We start from the raw sequence: 16,117 nt of genomic DNA, 5'->3' as shown, positions 1-16,117 counted from the left end.
GACACGTCCAAGCAGTCACTGTTAAACTGCTCTGACATTAACCTGACCAGGTATTTGAGAACATTTAGTGCTTTCTATAAACTGCAGTTGCTCGATAAACACAATATCCTACAGCATGCAGCTTCAGTTATGGCTCACCCAAGAAACATCCCACCCTGACTGTAGAAATACACGTATCTGTTTTGTAATTCAGAGATCAGGTTTCCCAACTCAACTCGCAATTTATCAGAAAGGACAACTTTGAGCCCAAAGAAGCACTAAAGAAAAGTAGCATGAGATAGTTAACAAAACAGATAGCCAAAGCGATAATGTTTTGTTCCATCTGCCCTGTAAAAGCTTATTTAGCCCTAAGCCATGTTTAGCTTCAGCTGGCTCAAAGGCAGAGAGGCTCCTACAAAGCAAAAATACCAAACTTGAGCAGCTTAGCCAAATATTCATGGCGCTGTTCACAACAGGTTATTTTAGACCTTACTATGACAGCATGCAAAGGAATCTTCTGAAGAAGTTTACCCGAAGTCCCTTCCTGCCTGTTGCTATGGGAAGGGGAAGGAATGAATTTATCTGGAGGCCTCTACTTATCAGTGTTTCAGCTGCAAGACACAGTAGTGAAAAGTAATAGTCACATAAATCCACAAGCTATAAGCTACTTATTCATGTTATTCAATTAATATTTGATTAGGGCAAGGAAATAATGTGATCACTCAGAGGAAAAGCATCAAGTCAAAATTTTACATTATTTCCCTCCCTTAGACAATTTTCTTACTTATAATCTATTAACTGATGACTGCCTGGAAGAGGTAATTCAAATAACCTTCCTTTTAGCCATCTTTTTGCAGTTTCAGCAGTTTTCCTGCAATCCAAGAAGTTAGTAGGAACAGTCACGAAAAGCACAAATTAACACTTATGTATTTAAAACAAAGGCATTAATGGATTAAAAACATTAAACACACGACAAATGAACAAAACTGGAAAAGATGAAAAGACACCAGAAAAAAAACCCCAAAATTTTGCCTGTTATGAAGCGCTGAGAAAATTAAGGACAAGGAGACAAAATACACAGGATAGGCACTGACTTTGAAATCAGGGTACCTAATCTTGTGAAAATTTTCACTGAGGATGAGAAAAGTGTGCTTGGTTTAACTCTTGGAGATTTCTGGAAACAGTCTAAACAAGTGCCAAGCTACATTTATATCTTTACCTCTCAGACCCCTTCCATGTATTTTTGTTCTTCCCTATGTTGTGCATTTAAGCAAAACACGATCTAACAATGATCTGAAAATAACATAAATGAAAATGGGTTACTAAAAGAGCATGCAAGGATATCTTAAAACAAGAACATACTTCTAGGAACTGCTTTCAATTTCTTCCTTTTATTTTTTTTTTTTTAATAGACAGAGCAATAATTTGGGCTGGAAAGTGCCTCTGGTGGTCATCTTGTCCAACACCCTCCAAAACAGGGAACATCAGTGTTAACCCAAGCTGTTCAATGTCTTGTAGAAATGTTCACTACACTCATGTAGGGGCAAAACACAAGTTATAATAAAGGCATCTTAACAGACATTCATGTTTGCGGATCCAATGACAACAAAGTGAGTGGCTCTGAGGCTTTTTACGAACACATGCTCTTTTACTAGGGCATAAATGTGCATAATGCCTTCCATTCTTAACATGTCAGCTTTTCACATCTCCCTGCCACACTGCTGCTGAAACCTATCTAGAAAACTAAAGCATTAAATATGAAATTACAAAAAATATGCATTCCTTAGAAATTTTATTCCGCTTGATATTGGCAATAATATGGTAGGAGATTGCTCACAGTCAAGATTGCTTACTTCTGTCAGAACTTCGTACCACAAATCAAACAGCTTCACTAAAACTTAACAGTTAAAACAAAAAAACCCAAACATTGTATATGACAAGATTTATTTTGTTACATGATTTAATTCTAAGAAGTGCAATAATTTTTTCAGTGTATGTTTGTACATTCATTTCAGATGGCTTTCAGCTGAATGACTGAGAAGAATTTCCAAGCTAACTCCTTTGGAAGGATTCTCCTGCTCAGTTTTTCAGCTACTCCTTTAAAACCTTAGAATGTGTATTTCCCTGCACCTTTTATTAATAACAATCCATATAAATGCTTCACTTATTCTCAGTTTAGATGGGTTTTTTGTTTGTTTGTTCTTGAAGACTTCCACTGCTTCTTCGTTTTTAAAACTTGTTCATTTAAGACACATTCAGAAAATTAAAATAAAAGGAATAATAAAAGCTATATTTAAGAATAAGACTATTACCCTTCAGCTTGTATCGGCTAATTGCATTGTCACATGGCATCTAAGCTTCACTGCAGAAATTACTTGCCAAAACAGACTCCAGTTTTCTTACAGACCCATTTTTACCTCCTGTACTGTAATCTTCCTAAAAACTCTGTGCCTGCACCTTTCTGAATTACCGTAGTCAACCTGTCTCTTTTTTGCTACAGCCCCTTTCACAATGGCACAGCCTTTTCCAGTGATGGTCTCCGAACTCTCCCGTAAGGATTTGCTGTGCCCACACCCACAAGCAGGGCAGTGCAACAGGAGTGGGGCCGGGCAGGAAGGTCTGCAGACCTGAAACTCACACGGGAAATGTTCTTGGGAGTTTTAGTTTGGAACAGCTCTACTGGAATCCCACAGTCCCACACCAGTAAGATCACAGCTTACAGCTTAGTTGCATCCAAAAGCAACTCAGCTTCCTTGATCCAAGATCATTTCATAAGTCAAATCAAGTGCAGTCTGTGAGAACATTCGGTGGATTAATTTCCAAAGTGCCCTCCTTGTCCAAATTAAAACAATTAAACCACTAATGAAGATTGTTTCTTTTCCTGTTCTCTATGCATTCTGGCCCTGAGGAAAACTTCCACAGGTCTCTCTCACATCCACTGACTCAAGTTCACTCTTTTTTGCATTACTTCTGTTCTCCTTTAATTTCCTGCATATGGACACGAGTATTTTCATGTGTGACCTTGCCTGGCCACTTTGTTTCTAGACTGCCGTCTTTTATTCCATTTTGACAGTTTCAGAAGAGAGTCTTTTTCAGAATATTTTCCTTTATAAATTGTAAAAAGGAAATTGCAAAGTTTCTCACTCTCCACCAGTGGGACAGGTGTGATTTTTCTCTTCTTCAGTACAAAACCAAGGCTAGAAAATTACTTCTACAAAACTACTAGGAAGTTCTGCCTGATGTGCTCTGGTCAAAGTAAAAATCAGAGTATTTTTAGTCAAATAGATTAAGATTACAGTCTATGTTTATTTAGAGTATGTGTCTATTTAATACAAACGATGAATGCTGTAGGTAAAAAAAAAAAAAAAGTCTGTCCTAAAGCACAACATATTTGTGTCATCAGACAGGGTAACAGATTGTCTCCCTGAGGCCTAAGTGATAAGCCAGACCACAGAACTGCTTGTTTCATGTGGAAGGAAGAGCAGTAACTGAGTGCCACTATCTCTATAAACACAATTGGGGTTTTTTTTCACAAGGAGGATAAATTTCCAGAACTATTAAGCATCTAGAGAGATGCTGCAATTTCTTTTCCTGTTCATTCTGTGCATTAGAGAAAATCAGTGAAGTCCACTCTGTGCCACATTAAAGTGAAAAGTCCAACTCCTGTGAGTGACTCCTTACATTCCTGGTACTGAAAAAAACAAATTACACTCCTTTCTTTAAAAGAGCAAGAAGGATGATCCAAGAAACTACAGACTGACCAGTGTCATCTCAGTGCCAGGGAAGTCAGGGAGCAAATTCTCATAGGAGCCATGTCCAAACATAATGTGGACAAGAAAGTGATTTGCATTAGTCAGCATGAATTTATAAAGGAGAAATAAGTCTGATCAACCTGAGATCTTTCTTTGAAAAGGTGACTTGGTAGCTGGCACAACACCATGTCCTACAACATCCTCACACAAGGGGATGAAGCAGGGGCCAAGCAGGACTAGGTGGTAGACTGCAAACCTGGATGAAGGGCAAGATTCCAGGACTGGGATCAGAAGTGCACTATCCAGTTAGAACCCAGGCACTAGTGCTGTAGCCCAGGGGTAAAGAATTGACCAGTACCGTTTAACTTCCCCATTTATGACCTGGACCCAGCTCACCCTCAGCAAATATGCTGATGGAACAAAAATTCTGCCAGTGGAAGGGCAAAGTTCTGTACGTGGGGGGGGATAAACCCATGCACCAGTAAAGGCTGGGGGGCAGCTGGACAGAAAACAACTCTGCAGAAGACACTGGCGCTGTTGCACGTGAACTAGCAATGCTTCCTCACAATAACGACAAATAAAAGGGTTGCTGGCATCCTGGATTACGAAAAAAGCATCACTAGCAGCATGAGGAAGGTGATCCTTCTCTTTCATTCCAATTCTAGCCTCCCCAAATCAAGAGTGACACAGATGAACTGAAGTGACACCAGCAATGGGCTATGGAGACAATAAAGTGATTGAGAAGAGGCTGACAAAACTGGGATTGTTAAGCCTGAAAAGCAGAATGATCAGGAGGATCTTATCAGTGTGTACAAATACTTGGAGGGTTAAAAGGCTGAAGGCAGACTCTTCCTAGCAGTGCTCAGGGACGGGACAATAGCCAGCAGGCACAAATTAAAACACAGGAAATTCAGATTAAAAACAGGGGATGGAGTTATTTTTCTATGGGGTGGTTGAACAGCAGAGAAATTGTCAAGAGAGGTTAAATCACCATTCTCAGAGCCATTCCAAACCTGACTGAACATATTACTGACTGCCCTAACTGGCCTTGCTCTAAGCAGATGAATTTGGATCAGACCATGTCCAGAAACCTCCTCTAACCTTAAGTATTCTGTGATTCTTCGGGTCCCCTAAAACAACCTCCTGGTGTACCTGTCCTGTTCTTCTTGTTCTTTTTGGGTCTCTATCCTGTAGCGGATTCCTCCCCTAAAGAGACATCCATGAAGCTGGTCATATAGGCAATTTTTTTTTTCCAAACTGAGGATCCCTTTCAGTGTCCAGTTATTAATACAGCTTAAGTTTTACTAGTTTGAATAGAAAGGCATGGATTGCAAAAATCAGCATTGCACTTTCTTCAGGTTCAGTGATGTTCATCTTCAACATCAAGATTTTCCTTTCTACAGCTCTTCCTAAGTCCTACACTAAAATTCAATGCACAAGTCTACACCAGTTATTTCTTCTCACTTTTCAAAACTACTTTCATTTCCCTTACTGCTGCTGTAAACTATAAAGAACAAAGCAATGCAGCTTGAGTAAATTTCCTACATGTCCAGCGCCATGGAGACCCAAGTGTTAGCCAGCTCCAGTTAATGATAATCGGGTAACATGAAACTGAAAAACAGGCAAAAGTCAACTGGTTCAATTGTCCCAACATAAAGATGTTACTGGACACTTCATATGCCCACTGGTTTCCTCCTTTATTTTCATCTTCTTTTGCCCAAATAAGAAACCTCTTTAAAAATTCACATATCATCACCTTGGAACCAGTGGTATCCCATCGTTATAAAAACAACATCAGAGATGAGAAAGTCATTAAATGTCATGGCTGGATACTCTGTTTATTCAAAAAGATATCATAATTTGTTGATTCTTTCATATACTTCCTTCATCTTAACTTCTATGGTTATTATCTATCCAAGCAAGTCTGGACAGTCACTCGTGCGTTGCTCCGTACCTCTCCCAGCTTCTTCAGAGCCGCTGTCCTGGTACTTTCAATGAAATGAATTACTCTCTTTCACCTGAAAACTATCCCATCTGTGACAAAATTAGGCTGGAGAGTTACTTAAAGGACGCTGAACCTCTAACAGTTTCTAAAAGCTTCTCCTAAGCATCTACATAAATTCATCCAAACCTCAGTGGCAAAGATTGGCACTGAAGTTCTGCTTATGATACTAAAACCAAACAAAAATGATGCTGCCAAAAATTCCCAGCATGTCTATATAAGTAACTTGATTTTGGAGGTATAATCTAGCTGCATACCATAACATAGCAGCCTTTCCCATCAATGTCCTCTTCTACCACTTTGGCCTGATGATTTTCATATATCCACTGACCTTCCCTCATTTTCCAGTGCCAACATTTATCTTCCCTGTCTAATTAGTACCAACATACTCACACAGCATCACAGCTTACATTACTGCTTTAAGTCATTTTCCAGTTGCAAAGGTGGAAATAGTCAATCTTCATGAGCAAATTTCAGAAACTGCAGAACTTAATTTGATGCTTATGGGAAGAGATAAAAGACTGGTATCACTGGATATGTTAAGAGAACCACTTGAACTTTAACTAATTTGACATGTTATTTTGTGACTTGTCGTCAGAAGAAAATCCATGGTTTTTGTATTACAGCTATTTTTAAATGTACTCCAAAGGCATTACTTTTGAAGTGTGTTCTGCCAATTGATGGGGGGCGATTTAAAGGACACAGACACCAATGGAAAGAACAGTCTTATCTGACTATGAATATTAAGGCAATACAAAATAAAAGAATACATTCAATAAAACCACACACTTGGATTTAGCAGCAAGCAGAAAGAAGCAAGGTAATACACCTAATAATTGCTATATAAGGGACCACACAGTGATTGAGCAAGATCAATCACCAGTTGCCTAAGGGGTCCACCATCACCCGGAGCCTGCAGTCGCTGGGGGGCCTAGAGAACCCTTCCCAACAACTGGGAAAATCCCACGTGGTGCATCCACCCATAGGTGAAGTCTCCAAATTCACCCCAAAAATGGCTCCAGCTTTTATAGGCCCAAATTAGTATGTCAAAGTAACCTGATGATATTTTTAGCACAGAAACTCCTGGATCTGATGGCACACTTCCTGACCAGCAGGGGCCAGAGCTTGGACAGAGCCCAGGCTTGGCTGGAAGGGTTTTCCCCTAAAATACCCTACAAACTTCTATTCGTGTCAGTTGGGAAAGTTTCTTAAAATGATAAATTTCTTGCAGATAACTACACAAGGTTATAAGCTAGTATAAGCATCTGCATCACTTATTTTTGGCTAAATAATGCTGATAGTGTTAGTCACATAATGCCCAGGGTTCATCTTGTAAGTCAGCTCTGGCTGAGGCCTGCTGCTCAGGCCTTAGCAAACCAAAGCCTCAATAAGAAACACTTTCTCTGCTGTAAAACAGCACAGTGAAACAAAATATGAGGCCACCACCTTCTGCTTCACCACCCACTTTGCAGCTTTGGAACAAGTCCCTTCAGAAGCAGTTACACATTCAGTTATTAACAGAGGGCAGCAACGACAGATGATTTCATAATCTCCAGCCATTAGTTTTACTTCTTATTTACAGCTCAGTGCTTCCTTCACATTATTTCCCCATTCCTTTCTCAGAGCTACATTTCATTATCAATGGTTTGTACACACACCTAAACAAACCTGCAAAGAAGCTTTTAACTCAGGGGAATGAGAAAAAACCAGAAAACTTGACCATTAAATTACCCAATTATCTGCAATCATTACTGAGAATGACAACTTCAGCAGCCATTACAGTTGTTGTACATGTGTTTATATGTTTGTAAAATTGTATAGTTTAAATCTTTTTAAAAGTAGCTTCTGAAAAGACTGCTGTCTACCAGCAAAAAGTCAACCCTGATCATCTCACCTGGAAACCTCAAATGGAGCAGATACAATTTTCAAGAGTGCAATGCTGGCATCTACATGAACCTAAACATGATTTTTCAGGATGCTCTGTGCAGTACACAGTGCACCTTGCTTTAAGTGTCCAACAGCACTGCTGAAGGTTTAAATGAGCATAAAACTACCTCCCTCTGTGGGTATAGCAATGAAGAGAGCCCCAGACACACCTCCACTCCTTTGCACCCAAGAACACAGACAAAAAGGCCCGTGGAGCTCTCAGGAGATACTGCCTACAAAAACTTGCTGAACAGATCGTCCCTGTAGGTACCTGAGCAATAAACGAAATCGAAACAGACTGTACAGCTCTGCAATCCAGCCTGGCAAAGCTCATCAAAGAAATGATGAATCATTCCCTACTACCAGCGACAACCACACATCTGAAATGTGCTGATGACTTGAAATCTTGAAAAAGAAAGCTCTTTGTCACTTGCTGCTTGTACCTGCTTCAGCAAAGTAGATGCTGTAAGACAGGTCCTGTTGATTGACTCAGCTGTGGGAACAAGAACTGCTGTAGACAATGCACTAAAATTCTGACAGGAAACTCGTTACCAAGGTATGACTACACATACACTGCCCCCTAAGAAAAATAAGCTGCTTCTCTGAGTATTCTTAAGCAGTAGAATCAGAGAAACTAGAAGTGGTATGCCAGTACTCCCAACTAAATGAAGTAATGTGTGCAAAATTCAGAGTCAGCCGAAAATAAAGACTGCATTTTTCCAAGTTAAATTATTTATTACTAAAGTAAATCCAAAAGATGTAATGGAAATTACAATTTCAGGGAGGGGAAGAAGTATTGAGATCATGTAAGTCAACCCTGAGGTATCAGAAAGTCTGCTATGGGTCACTGTCTTTTCCAAAACTGCAAACTGCTGCAAGCACAACCTTGAGTTCCAGAGGAGTGATCTTCATGTTTTCTAATTTCAACAGAAGTCCATTACCTGCTTCCTAGGAATTTTTTACAAGTGACCAGATGGTAACATGAAAGTACAGCCATGGGTGGACAACACAGCCATCCCAACACCGCAAAATCTGACTGCTTGCTACATTCCAGCTCATGCCTCTTTGTAAAATAGAAACTATAGGAGAAAGTGGCCTAGAACTGTACCACTATTCCAATATTCTCAACACTTCCATTAAACTTGGGTTTTATGGGGCTGCCCTAAAATTCCTTTGACCTTTATCAAAAGATAAAGCAGATGTCAGAAATCTTAATTCTTCCAACTAAAGTAATAAGTAAAATTAATAATCCTTAAACAAAATTATCAGTCTTTACATCCTAGATCTTCTGTGTGAAAACCTGACAATTGCACATTAAATAAAAAAGAACCAGATCAGCTTCTCACAACAAACACTGACTGTATCCTTCAATTTCAAGGGACTCACCTTACTGCTGGGATACAACTGGAAGCTCACAGATTGGTGAAGAAGCTTAGGACTGGCTCCTAAACCAAAACTTACAAGTGAGCCAGGGGTAACTGCACCACCCACACGTGTCAGCAGTGCAGCTGCTGCAGCTATCAGTCAGTACAGACGGGGACTTCTCCTCCTGCAGCTGGATACTGCTCAAGGAGTGGGCCCCTCTTCCCTGTGACACTCTCCTGTCTCACAGTCCTTCCCTATCTTTGTGTCAATTCTAGTCACAAACTGACATCCACTGACCTGTTTAATCCAGGAAATCTCCAGCGACAAAAGCCTAGGGCCCCGATAACTGTGAAACAGTCTATTTATTAAAAACAAAATAGGCACACTTTGCATGCCCTGGAAAAATATTCTATGCAGGGAGAGTAATTCGTTGTGAACACACTACACCATAGATCCACCCCTTCATGGCTCCCTTGGCCACGCATCATGTGGAACATCAAAAAGGAACCCACATACTGGAGAAAAGAACAGGCCCATAGGGTTATAATGCTGTGCCACCTTAATCAGCAAAACATCCTTACAGACACAAACCCTGAGTCTGAACCATGTGAGGAGTTCTGACAATCTTCCTCTAAATTCTGTTCAGACGCTTTATCTAGTCTGCAATACATTAGAACATCACTGTGCGTGAGATTAGAGGTCATGAAGGCAGAAATATAGAATATGAAGTATAGACTTGACTATTTTTAAAACAGGAAGTGAAATTCCAAAAAGCAAAGAAATCCCAGCTGTGACACAGGCTCTCTTAGAATAGATCTCATCCCTATTATTACTGTCTACAAGTCCCCTTCTCTCCCACCTCCCACATCAGCCACCCTTAACTACGAATTTCACTTTGTTGGTGTTTTTCTCCACTCAGAGTGCATTGGGCAGTTTCCACCCTTAAATGAACAGCCATAAGTCTGAAAATATTTTCACCTCTACTATCCCCCTTAGGACATTATTACTTTGTTCACATTGCAGATGTGAAAGCAAGACGTTGCTTAAATGTTTTGTTTTCTTTTTCTTTAATAACTCAAGCTCTCACTAGTGCCTTAAGTCATGTAATTCTGAGAGCCTCATGACAAGTGGAAAAGAAGGGAAAGGAGAAAAAAGTCATGATACGCCGTGCCACACCTCACAGGGCTATGTTTAAAACCTTTAAACCATGGAGAATATCAAATAAACCACTAGCAATGTCAACAGGTCTCCACAGAGCAAATCCACCTGCCCGAACCAGATTTCAAGACAGGAGTTAAACACCCTGATTCAATTGCTGCACAGAAGAACAATGAGAACACTGCTGCCTCATGACAGCTTTTTCACTGACCTGAACTCAATTTGGTTCAGGCAAATGTTTAATAAATGCAGCGTTGCTCTGGAAATTGGTCTTTTCAATATTCACAAAATGCCTCACTGGTATAAGGCAAAAAAAAAAAAAATTCTAAAATCTTACTGGTAAACTCATTTTAACATGCACAAAGTGGAACATGCTAATTACATGCAGGATTACTGTCACTGGATCCTAAATTTTCCTCTGTATCTTTAGGTGATGAGCACTTAAATGGAATTAGAAATGTTACACGTGGTGAGTGTCCACCTGAAAACACAGGTCACAGCTGTTTAGTTTGGGTAGCTATGGAAACTTCTTTCATGTACAGCGAGGTGATCAACGTGTCTTCCTTCAGCATTTCCCTCCTCTTTCCTGTTAGCATTATATGCATTATTCCCCTTCAAATAGCTGGAATAAGAAACTGCTGTGAAGGCTTCATCATTGAAGACATCACATGCACCGGGTCAATCACAGACATTTAAGAACCAAAGCAGCTTTGTGATCTTTGAACTGGTGTCTTTAATGCTCCTTCCAACCCAAACCACACTGTGATCCTGATACCAAAAGCAAGTCAATTTCACAAGTCTCACTTTTTATCTTCTAAGCTCACAAATTTTCTTTGCTCTCATTTCCTTTGTAAAGTGCCCTTCACATGCAGGATTGCCCAGAAAGTCTTAATCTGAATAGATAGGAAAAGCTGTTGAGGTAAAATCTGGTGAAAATATGCAGCTCACGACTTCCACAGAAGTTGGCAGGCTTGGTTAAATATTAGGCCAAATACATTACCATTTTATGAACATTTTTATATATTGGTCACCATGTTTCTTATCTAGTCACTGAAATTATATACTTAGAGCAGTAGAAAATACACATGTACATATACAAGGCACACACACTTGTAAAGACAAGCCTTATTAAGAAAACTTAATCAGAGTGATCCACAGATCACTTAATTCAGGTTCTGACAAGCCAATGTAAAAAAACCCCAACTTTAAATATGAGGAATCCTTATACAAATCCTTATATAAACTTGCTCCATCTAGCTGCTCTGCAAACAGATGGAAAGAGCACCAATGACAGAGCAAAAACCTCAGGGTGTCAGAAAAGTAGAAGAGGAGTATTCAGAGCAACAAGTCTTAGTCCATTCAAGTGTTTATGAAGCCAGCAGTGAATAAAATAAAAATCTGGATATCTGAGCACTCTAACTGTTAAGCAAGAGTAGTGACTATTAATACACAATCGAAATTTAGCTAGCACTGGGGAGGCACTAAGGATGGATACTGACCAAAAGCATGTTAAAATTAAACACAATCCACCCTTCTATGTCTCAGTTCATCTCTTCAGCTTGCTCAGCATTGAGCTTTCCTTCCCTTTTTCCACTGAATGAGGCAAAGCTAAAAAGGGTAGTAAGTTACGAATGACTTGCCCAGGAAAAAGTTCCATCCCAATCACGTGAAACTTACGGGATCAAAGAACCTATTCTACTTTTCAGTAAATTAACATATTTCTAGTCACAAATTTTATATCCCTGATGGTATGTCACTGCAAATGCCTATTTATTTGATGAATTAATGAATAAATCAGAAGCAGACTGCAGACCTGTCTTACCATGTCTTTTTCTGTTTCAAGACCACCTTAATCTTTTACCTGATCTTTCTTTTCCTTAGTAATAAACTTCAAAAAGATTACTAGTTACCCAGGTAATACTTAGAAAGAAAAAATACGTGTAAAGTATGTATGTTTCTTTCTACCAGTGAAAGAAAAATAGACCTATAAAGAATAGAAAACTGAGAACACCAAGATTTATAGAGGTTGATGCAACACACTCCTCTTGAAAGCTGCAGCTTCTGTATCATGGGCTGACAAATCCAGAACCTGAGATCTGCACATTTCAGGTAAAGGTAAGTCACCTTTCACTTCCTGATTAGAAATAAAGTTCCACACAATCAAACTTGAACAACTGCCCTGAAGAGAACAGGCCTTTTTTTTTGCTGAGCAGCCACACCACCTGAGTCCGAGCTCCAGCTTCAGAACCAACGATGTAAATGCAAACACGACAGGAGTTCTGTGCCTGGTTGGGACAACGGGCCTCTCCCAGCAGCAGAGTTGGGAACAGCTCTGGAAGGTGGGTGGAGGGCAGGAATTATCAGTACCTAAACAGGAGGACGGTAATAAAACTTAAAAAGAACAGCAACATAGTGCCAACTTTGAAAAACTATTTGAATAACCAGCACAACAAGATTTGGTATGGTGTTTCCTCAGAGGGGAGAAAAAACCTGCTGTGCTTTGATATAGTAAAAGTAGAAATTCCAGGCATAACTTGAGAGCTGGTCATATGAAACAGGGCCTTGGCTTCCTCAAAACACTCTTTCCCAGTTTGTTACAATACTTTAATTTCTATTTAGTGTAATTTGCAATTCTTATGAAGAAAAATATAAATCCTTCAGCTCCAGCAACTCTGCACTATAGCAAAACCTGAGTGTAAGTCACTTAGACAAAATGACCAAGTCTCCATTGCTTAAGTCTTCAGAGAGAAGAATGAAGAATCTTTCTCTCACCAAAATGTGCACACAGAATTAGCTCAGCTAACAGTCCAACCAAGGCTAAGAGGCACTGCCTGAAGTCTTTAAAAATAGTCAAGTTATGAGACAGTAAAACTAAGTATCTAGAATGCTCCCAAACTAGACTATAATCATGGCTTGTCTACTTCCTCTTCTGAGGCGAGCACTCACTTCAAAATGCTCCTGCAGCTGGGCAAAGTACAGTTACACTGAGGAACTGTGGCCAGCACTCCTCTGGGTTATGCACACACCTTCATTTTCCTCAGCTGTGAGGGCACAAAGAAGTTCCTGCAATTACATGTAAGTACAGCAGAATGACAAAACTAGAACATACATGAACATAACTGGACACCCAAACAGAAAAGCTTAAAAATAAACTCCCAGAAGGTTTGCCATTACCCTGTGCAAAGGGTTTTTCTTCTACTCTCACCTTGCAGACTCTTTTCCTTGCTTTTAAAAAGAAAACAATTTGGTTTTACTGCTTGAAAAGTAGTTCACTATGGCTGAATACATTTATCACTTTGTTTAAACAGCTTAAACTCACAAAAGATGTTTATTTAGATGCTATCATTGACTGATACTGATAATGTTGCTGACGAGGTCTTATCTCCTTCACATGTTGTAAAATAGGAGAAAAATCCTTTGCAAATCTCTCACGAAACATTTTTCAAGCAGTCTATGACAAGCTTTCTTAAAAAAATATAAATTTAAACTCCTCAAGACAAACACTATGCTACTTCACTGCCTTTCTTCCTATTAACTTATTCTGCAGTTTTCCCCAAAGTGTTTTGAAACTTAAAGAAATAAGATTACTCATGTCTGAGGTCTGCTTCACAACAGAAGAAACAGAACTTTAGGAATGGAGAGAAAATTGAGGGAAGAAAATGAGGTGATGCTGCTTAACTAATAAATTCATACAAATAATCTTCTCTCAATCTCTCTTAAACCCCAAAATAACTTTAATCTGTAAGAAGCTTTCAAAGTTAGAACTCAAGTCTCAGTTATTTTCCACTCCAAAATTATCTTTCACATCTACTGTAGAAGTCCTTGTTTTAAAGACAAGAAAACTCACTTTGGGTATGAATGATACATATTATCCCAAAGATCACTTAGAGGTGAATGCATTCAGTGCAGCGATTAAATGCCAGCTAAATCACAACTAAGAATGCACACTTCTAGACACGCTTCAGATATAAACAGCTGTAGTGAATAGCAAGTTAATTGTAATTAAATTAGAACTGCTTTGGACTTTCACTTCAAGGAAACAGAAAAGAATTTACTGTTTTTTCAAACAATACGTTTTTAAGCATTAAAGTCCTCAGAACCAAAGGCGGCCTGTGATTCATGTTTCATTCTTAAACGCCTGTGCCTTTTCTCAGGAAAACACAAGCAATTGTTGGATCTACTGTCACTCTCTCAGCACAGAATGCCTTCTTTCAAATACCAGTCCAGATTTCTCTCTTTGAAAAGGTTGACAGGCAGGATAGCAGAGACCAAGCAAAACAGTGAGAAACTCACGAAAATAAGCAGTAATATATTGGGAAAATATATTTTAAAATACCCTGGTTTCTGACTTCTTCAATTCTAACTAAGCTATAAAGGAAAGTTTTGCTGGGGATATTTCCTGAAGCATCAAGGGTAAAGGCTGCCACAACACAGGCACCTCAAACACTACATCCGACCCTTTCTCTGCATCACACACAGATTGGAAGGTCTTCTGCCAATTTAACATCACAAATTACAGCAATTAAAACAAGCAATTCGAATTCTCGAATATCAGAGCAAATTACAGAAATCCATCCTCGAACACCTTTGTCTGCTTTTATCTCGACAGCACCGGCACACAAGGTCAAAGACAACCTGCGTGGGAGCGGAAGAGTTAACAGCCAGAACTTGTCCGTGTTTCCAAAATACAGCGGTGGCATCAACGTTGCCATTCTGCCGTGTTTACAAGAAGTAACACGGCTCGTGATAAACCTCTGGCTGTAGCTACTCTTTATCGCTAAGAAACACTCCTTCAATGTCCGGCTGTACCCGGCCGAGACAAAGACACCGAACCCTCGTACACCTGGAAGGAGCTCCGGGACAGGGGGAATACACACTGGGGAAGGAAGCTGTGCTGGAAGGGCTGCGGAAAGCACAGTCCTGAAGGGAGCCAGCCCCCGAGAGGGCGAAGGTTTCGGGGCAGATCCTGGCGACAAGGAACCGGGAAAGGCTGGGGGAGGTCCGGCCGGGCAGGGACGCAACACCGCCAGGGACGGCTGGGGAAGGGACTTGGAACTGGAGACACCGGGGTGCGGGCAGGTGCCCCCGGCGGCCGGGGAGGGGCGGCGGGGCCGGGCAGCGCGGGGGTCCCGGGGCCGCCGCCCGCGCCCCAGGGAGGGAGCGGTGCTGCCCCGCTCCCGGCACTGCCCCGCGGGGCCCGGGGGTACAGAGCGGCGGGTCCGCCCTCAGCGAGCCCCTCCCGGGGCGAGCGGCTCCTCCGGATCCGGGCCCGACCGCGGGTTCCTGCGCCCCCCGTGTCTCCCCCACAGGCTCCCGTCCCCAGCACTACCCCCGTGCCCCCTCTCCGCCCCCGGGCCCCGCTCCGCTCACCGGCCGCAGCTCCCCCGTCCCTCAGGTCCAAGATGGCAGCGCGGCCCGCCCGGCCTCCGGCAGCGACTTGGCAAAGTCGGGCGCTACGTGCGCAGGCGCCGAGTCCCCCGGCTGCGGTGCCAGGACTACAGCTCCCACAGTGCCCCGCGGCAGGCATTGCGCATGCTCGGTACGGGCCGCGGAGCTGCCCGGCAAGGAGTGGACGGCACGGGCCTTGAGGGGTCGTGAGATCCACGTTAATTAAGCTGAGGTCCATAGCCTATGGAGGCAGGCGGGCGGGCTGGGCGTGTTCACCCGGGGAAGAGAAGGCTCTAGGGAAGCTTAGAGCGCATTCCACTGCTTAAAGTGGCTCCGAGGGAGCTGGAGAGGGAGTTGGAACAAGGGCCTGGAGTTACAGGACAGGGGGCAATGGCTTCCCACTACCAGCCAGAGGTTAGAGTTAAACGGGATATTGAAAAGAAATTCTTCCCCGTGAAGGTGGTGAGGCCCTGGCACAGGTTGCCCAGAGAAGCTGAGGCTGCCCCTGGATCCCTGGAAATGTCCAAGGCCAGGTTGGACAGGGTTC

The 16,117-nt window shown here is 41.6% G+C and overlaps 1 protein-coding gene across 4 annotated transcripts in view; it reads right to left on the bottom strand.

The window, feature by feature from the left end:
- The window catches only part of ITCH (itchy E3 ubiquitin protein ligase), a 57,277-nt gene extending 41,653 nt beyond the window's left edge, over positions 1–15,624 (bottom strand). For 3 of the 4 annotated variants that reach the window (XM_066198609.1, XM_066198610.1, XM_066198611.1), the window contains exon 1: positions 15,553–15,624. The gene's annotated coding sequence lies outside the window, so the exon portion shown is untranslated. The remainder of the gene's footprint in view (positions 1–15,552) is intronic. The other variant, XM_066198612.1, reaches the window with a different exon arrangement.
- Between the last annotated feature and the right edge of the window lie 493 nt (positions 15,625–16,117).

This window comes from Chamaea fasciata, unplaced genomic scaffold, assembly GCF_029207755.1.
Source record: "Chamaea fasciata isolate MVZ Bird 193981 ecotype frontalis unplaced genomic scaffold, bChaFas1.0.hap1 SCAF_17, whole genome shotgun sequence".
Classification (NCBI taxonomy): Eukaryota; Metazoa; Chordata; class Aves; order Passeriformes; family Sylviidae; genus Chamaea; species Chamaea fasciata.
This window is presented reverse-complemented; position numbering and strand designations above follow the sequence as displayed.